Source organism: Monodon monoceros, unplaced genomic scaffold (genome assembly GCF_005190385.1).
Source record: "Monodon monoceros isolate NGI ecotype Baffin Bay Population unplaced genomic scaffold, NGI_Narwhal_1 Super_Scaffold_2, whole genome shotgun sequence".
Lineage (NCBI taxonomy): Eukaryota > Metazoa > Chordata > Mammalia > Artiodactyla > Monodontidae > Monodon > Monodon monoceros.
In genome coordinates, this window is record NW_021703776.1 from 46,868,203 (window position 1) to 46,874,965 (window position 6,763).

The following is a 6,763-nucleotide window of genomic DNA, read 5'->3' on the forward strand; positions in this document are numbered from 1 at the left end:
CCAATCCCCCAAAATTGCATACTGTATGATTCCACTTATGTGACATTTTTGAAATTGCAAAATTTTAGAAAATGAAGACAGAATAGTGGTTGTGAGGAGGTGGGGAAAGGAAGGATGAGAAGGAGAGAGGTATGGCTGTAAAAGGGCAACATAAGGGACCCTTGTGGTGGTGGTAATGGAACTGCTCAGTGGTGGAGGATACATGAACCTACAAAGGTGATAAAATTGTATAGTACTTAATACACACACACATACAAATGAGTACAAGTAAAATTGGGGAAACCTGAATAAAATCAATGGGTTTCATCAATGTCAATAACCTAGTTGTGATATTATACTATAACTTTTCAAAATATTACCATTGAGGGAAACTGGGCAAGGTGTATGAGGGATCTCTCTGTATTATTCTTACCACTGCATGTGAGTCTATAATTATCTCAATAAAAATTTCAATTAAAAAATCTGTGGTATGTAGCTCAAGCAGTGATACAGGGAAATGTATGGGAATAAAATGCTTAAACTTTAGCATATGTTGCTAGTAATTTTTGCTCAGAAAGTCCTGATTATGCAGAAAGATGAAAATATTAGTTGCTTCTGGACAAATATATCACAGATTTAAATGTAAAATATAATACTATAAAACTTTTAGAAGAAAACATGAAGAAAATCTTTGTGACCTAGAGTTGGGTAAAGAGTTCTTAGATATGACTCCAAAGGCATGATTCATAAAAGAAATAATCACTGAATTGGAGCTCATCAAAATTTGAAATGCTTGCTCTGCAAAATACCCTATTAAGAATATAAAAACACAAAACAAAAACTGGGAGAAAATATTTGCAAATCATGTATTCAATGAAACATTCATATCCAGAACATGTAAAGAGTATTTTACCTCAACAGTAAAGCAAACAATCCAATTAGAAATGGGCAAAAGATTTGAACATACACTTTACCAAAGGGAATAGAAAATATGTACACTCAAAAATTTTCAATACCATTAATGTGGTAGGGCCTCCAAATGGTGTCCACCTTCTAATTTCTGGAACCTGTGAATATATGATCTTACTTGGTGGAAGGGACTTTGCAGATGTGATTAAAGTTAAGGGCCTTGGGACTGCCCTGGCAGTCCAGTGGTTAAGACTTTGCCTTCCAGTGAACGGGGTTCAGGTGCAATCCCTGGTCGGGGAGGTAAGATCCCACATGCCTCGGGGCCAAAAAAACTAAAGCATGAAACAGAAGCAACATTGTAACAAACTCAATAAAGACTTTAAAAATTGTCCATGTCAAAAAAAAAAATCTAAAAAAAAAAAAGTTAAGGACCTTGAGATAGGGAGATTATCCTGGGTTATCCAGGTAGGCCCAGTTTTATCATATGAGTCCTTAAAAGGTGAAAATCTTTTCTGGCTATGGTCAGAGATACACAGCAACAGAAGGGTCAAAGATATGTGATATTGCTGGCTTTGAAGATGCAAGGAGGGCCAGGAGCCTCTGGTGGCCTCTAGAAGCTAGAAAAGTCAAGGAAATAAATCTTCCAAAAAGGAATGAAGCCCTACCTACACCACAATTTTAGCCTCATGGGACCTGTGTCAGACTTATGAACTACAGAACTATAAAACAATAAACTTGTGCTGTTTTAAACTGCTAAAGTGGTGGTAAGTTGTTAGGGCAGCAATACAAAACTAATACAATCAGTCATTACAGAAACGCAAATTAAAACCATGATGAGATACCAATACATGCCCATTAAAACAGCTAAAATAAAAATTACTGACAGTAGCAAACACTGGAGAGGATGTGGAGAAACTGAATCCTCATTAATTGCTAGTGGGAATGTAAAATGATACAGCTACTCTGGGAAGCAGTTTGGAATTTTCCTTAAAACATAAACGTGCAACTATCACGTGAGCCAGAAATTGTACTCCTGGACGTTTATCTTAGAGAAATGAAAACTAATGTTTACACAAAAACCTATAAAGTAATGTTCATAGAAGCTTTATTTGTAATAGCCCAAAACAGGAAACAATCCAAACGTCCTTCAATAGATGAATCAATAAACAAACAGTGATATACCCATACTATGAAATAATTCTCAGCAATAAATAGAAACAAACTACAGACACATGCAACAACTTGGATGGATCTCAAGAGTATTATCTGAGTGAAAAAAAAAAGTCAGTCTCAAGGAGTTGAATACTGTATGATTCCATTTGCACAACATTCTCAAAGTGACAAACTACAGTGATGGAGAACAGGTCAGTGGTAGCCAGGGGTTAGGGCTGGGGAAAGTGTGTGACTATTAAGAGATAAAATGAAGGACTTTATCTGCAATGATGGAACATTGCTGTATCCTGGTTGTGATGATAGTTATCTGAATCTATGTCATAAAATTTTATAGAACTACCCCCCCAAAAAAACCCCACAGTATACAACAGCATCATTCATAAAACCCAGAGAGTGGAAACAACCCAAATGTCCAACAACTGATGAATGGATACACAAAATGTGGTACATCAATATAATGAAATGGTTTTTGGCAATAAAAAAGAATAAAGTACTGATACATGCTACAAAATGGATGAAAACATTAGGCAAATATACAGAGACAGAAGGTAAATTAGTGATTGCCTAGGACTGGAGGATAGAGAATCAAGAGTGACTGCTAATGGGTATGGGTTTTCTTTTTGGATGTAATGAAAATGTTCTAAAATTAGATTATATTGATGGTTTTACAACTCTGAATTTACGACAAATCAGTGAATTGTACACTTTAAATGGGTGAATTTGTGGTATATGAATTGTATGGCATATGGTATAAGAATCATAATTTCAGTAAAGCTGTTTTTTTAAAAAAAGGAGTGCATGTCAAAACTGATGAAATCTGAATGAGGCCTGCACCTGAGCTAATGGTATTGTGCCAAAATGAGTTTCTTGGCTTTGACAACGTATTACATACATTGTACTGAGTGAAGGGTACATGGGAATCCTCTGTACTATTTGGCAACTTCTTGTGAGTCATAAATTATTTCAAAATTAAAAAATTATTTTTAAGGAAAGTGTGCTGCTTCATGAACTTGGTTGAAAGACCTTTGAAGTAGGAGGGAGCCCTGGGGCAATGGACAGAAAGATGACAGGGTTACTACAGCGGGAGCAGTCAAGTATGTCAAGCACTCCATGGTTCTCCCTGTGTAAAGAAACAAGCAAGAGTGGTGCCCACCTTCAGGCAGCAACAACACATGTAGAGGCCTCCACTGGAAAGGAAGGACTAGGATCTTGGAATAATGGTCACAAACAGGAGGAATGAAGAGTGTCCATCCCTCCTGTAGCTATAGGTACACCCCAATCAATAGTCTATTCTGCCTCTCCCACAAGTGACTGCAAGCAGTCTGCCAGTCCACTCCCAGCATCATTTCATGAATCTCCCCCATATGTAGGCTGGAGTAAATTGATGGAGATTTCCCAGGATGGCCAAACAGGGCAACACAAATACAAAGATACACACACGACCACTTAACAGTTGAGATTAGCCAGCATCATGAGAAAGAGGTACCATGCATGAAAGAATGCACACGTGAAGAAATAGTTAATAGAGCTGGCAGCACTGGACTTTAGACACCATCACTACTTTATTTAACACATATTTCCCGAGCTTCCCTGTTATGTACCAGGTACTTTAACTTCTGGAGATACCACAGTAAACACAACAGGCAAGGTTGCTACCATCATGGACATTTCAATTTTTACTGGTCGAGACAGACAACAAAAAATATAAACAAAAGAAAATATCAGAGCACAAAATGTGTTTTGGACAAAAATAAAGCAGGGTGGACCTTCCCTGGTGGTGCAGTTGTTAAGAATCTGCCTGCCAATGCAGGGGACATGGGTTCAAGCCCTGTTCCGGGAAGATCCCGCATGCCGCAGAGCAACTAAGCCCGTGCACCACAACTACTGAGCCTGTGCTCTAGAGCCCGCGTACCACAACTACTGAGCCCACGTGCCACAACTACTGAAGCCCGCGCACCTAGAGCCCGTGCTCTGCAACAAGAGAAGCCACCGCAATGAGAAGCCTGTGCACTGCACGAAGAGTAGCCCCACTCACTGCAAATAGAGGAAGGCTGCACGCATCAACAAAGACCCAATGCAGCCAAAACTAAATAAATAAATTAATTAATTAAAAAAAAAAAAGCAGAGTAAGAAAGGAGTAGGGGGGGAGAGAGAATATGTCTTTGAAGGTATTAGGTGCTGCTTTGGATAAGGTAGTCAGGGATTATCTCTCTGATGGGGAGGTAACCTTTGAGTGGAGATCTGAATAGTGGTGAGAGCAAGTCTTATAACGTCCGGCGGGGTGGAAATAGGGCTAGCAGGGGAGGGGAACAGGTATATGTGTGTGGAGGGTTTGAAATTTTGACAATAGCAGGGAAACCAAAGTGTTTGGAGTAGAATGGGCAAGGGGGGGGGGAGAGTTCAGAGAATCCACAGGAGCCTGATCATCTAGGACAATCTAGGCCATTTTAAGGACTTGTAATTTTATTCTAAGCTTAATTGATACAGTATATTCCAAGAGTATTTTAACCAGCAATTCTTTAAAAAGAATCAGCCAGCAATCGTGTAAATTAAAGGCTTCATCTTTGAAATGAATCATTCAATAGATGAGTAGAATAGCAGATGGGACACACAAAAAGAGCAAATTAGTGAGCTGGAGGAAAAACCCAAATATTTTTTTTCCAGAATACAGGACACACACACAATAAAAAGATGTAAAGTAAGAAGAGGAAGACAGAATCTCAAACAATCCATCCAGAAGATCCAAATTTTACCTAATAGAAGTTTTGGAAGATACTATTAGAAAAGTCCTTTTAGGAAAAATGGAGAAGAGACAATGTTCAGAGCAATACAAATATAAATATACGCTTAAATAATACCATTAAGAAGTTTCAATTTATATGAAACAGAGCAAATTCTGCACCTAATAAAGACACAAATATTTATCCAAAATCCATGGATCATTACAAAATATGACCATATACTACACAACAAAAGAAGAAGACAGTTATTTTATAAGACTATTACAATCTCTAAATGTAAACAGGGCAAATCCTGCCCAAGAATAAAATTAGAGGTCAATTTCACTTAAGAACATAGAGGTAGAGTCCTAAATAAATATTAGCAAATCAAATCTGGCAGTGTATTTTTAAAAAATGATGAAGTAGAGTTCACTGTTTTTTAAAAAACTCTATATGTAATTTATTATGTTAACACATTAAAAGTTAAAGCAATATGATTATGTCAAATGACATAAGTAAAACTTTAGGTAGATTTCAACATTCATTTAAACTTTAATTTTTATTTTTTCAGCTACAAGAGATTTATTAAAGAAAGGCTTCCTAGGGACATTAAGCGAATGGCAGAAGGACAGGGAAAGGGAAGAAGCCAAAAAAGGATGTGATTTCATGTGAAGTCCCAGCCTGATTCCAAGGTGAACTCTGGAGCATAAATTACTCCTTAGACCATGTCCTTCCTTGAAGCAGGGGAAGAGGGCTTGGTATTCTCTGCACTTCCTGCAACTGTGGTTTGGTGTCTGACATTAATTTGGGGTAAATCTTCAGTCATTATTACTTCAAATATTGCTTTTGTTCCTTTCTCTCTTTCTTCTCCTGGTATTCCCATTATGCATGTTAGATCTCTTGTAGATGTCTCACAGTTTCTGGTTATTCTGTTGTTTTCTTCAGTCTTTTTTTTCTTTTTTTTGCTTTGCTTCTCAGTTTTAGAAGTTTCCATTAAGATATCAAGTTCAGAGATTCTTCCCTGAGCTGTGTCTAGTCTACTAATGAGCCCATCAAAGCCATTCTTCATTTCTGTTATGGTGATTTTGATCACTAGCAATTCTTTTTGATTCTTTCTTAGGATTGCCATCCCTCTGCTTACATTATCTGTCTGTTCATGCATGTTGTCTAGTTGTTCCATTAGATTCTTTAATATATTAGTCATAGTTGTTTTAAATTTCTGGTCTGATAATTCCAATACTCCTGCCATATCTGACTCTGGTTCTGATGCTTGTTCAGTCTCTTTAAACTGTGTTTTTGCCTTTTAGTATGCCTTCCAGCCTCTCTGGGAACCAGTGAAATGGTAGGAAAATTTGAACTGTAATCATTAAAGACTTGCTAGAGGATTAGTATGGACAAGTATGAAAGTTAAAAACTCCAAGGGGACCCAGTCATGGGGGGCTGTCCCACACTTGTGAATTTTATCACTAGGAGCTCCAATAGGTCCTCACAGTGAATATCAGAGAAAAATCCCTTTGTGCTTCTAGCAGCGAGAGGGGAAAAGTAACCTTTTTGAAATGTGTCATTGCATTCTATTCTTCTTAACAAAGGCTGCCCTTGGAATAAACTATTTTACCAGAGAGTAACCTGGGGAAGGGAAACACTCAACTCCAGACTCCTGTAGCCATCCTCTCCCAGCTAAGAGCGGGGAGTGGGGGGGGTACTTAGAAGCACTGGTGAGGTTCACAGTGCAGAGGCAGAGGCTCACCAAAAGACTGAGACCTAATCACAGGACTATAGAACACCTCCTTTCTTCCCACACCTCACCACCACATCACTAAAGGCCTACTTACAACTGTTCCTTTTACTCAGTATACCTAAATTAGTGGATAAATACCAAGTTCACGGAGGGTAATATTTGCCATTTTAAAGATGTCAATTCTCCAAAAATGAATCTATAAATTCAGTATATCCCATATCTAAGGTCAATAGGATTTTTCATA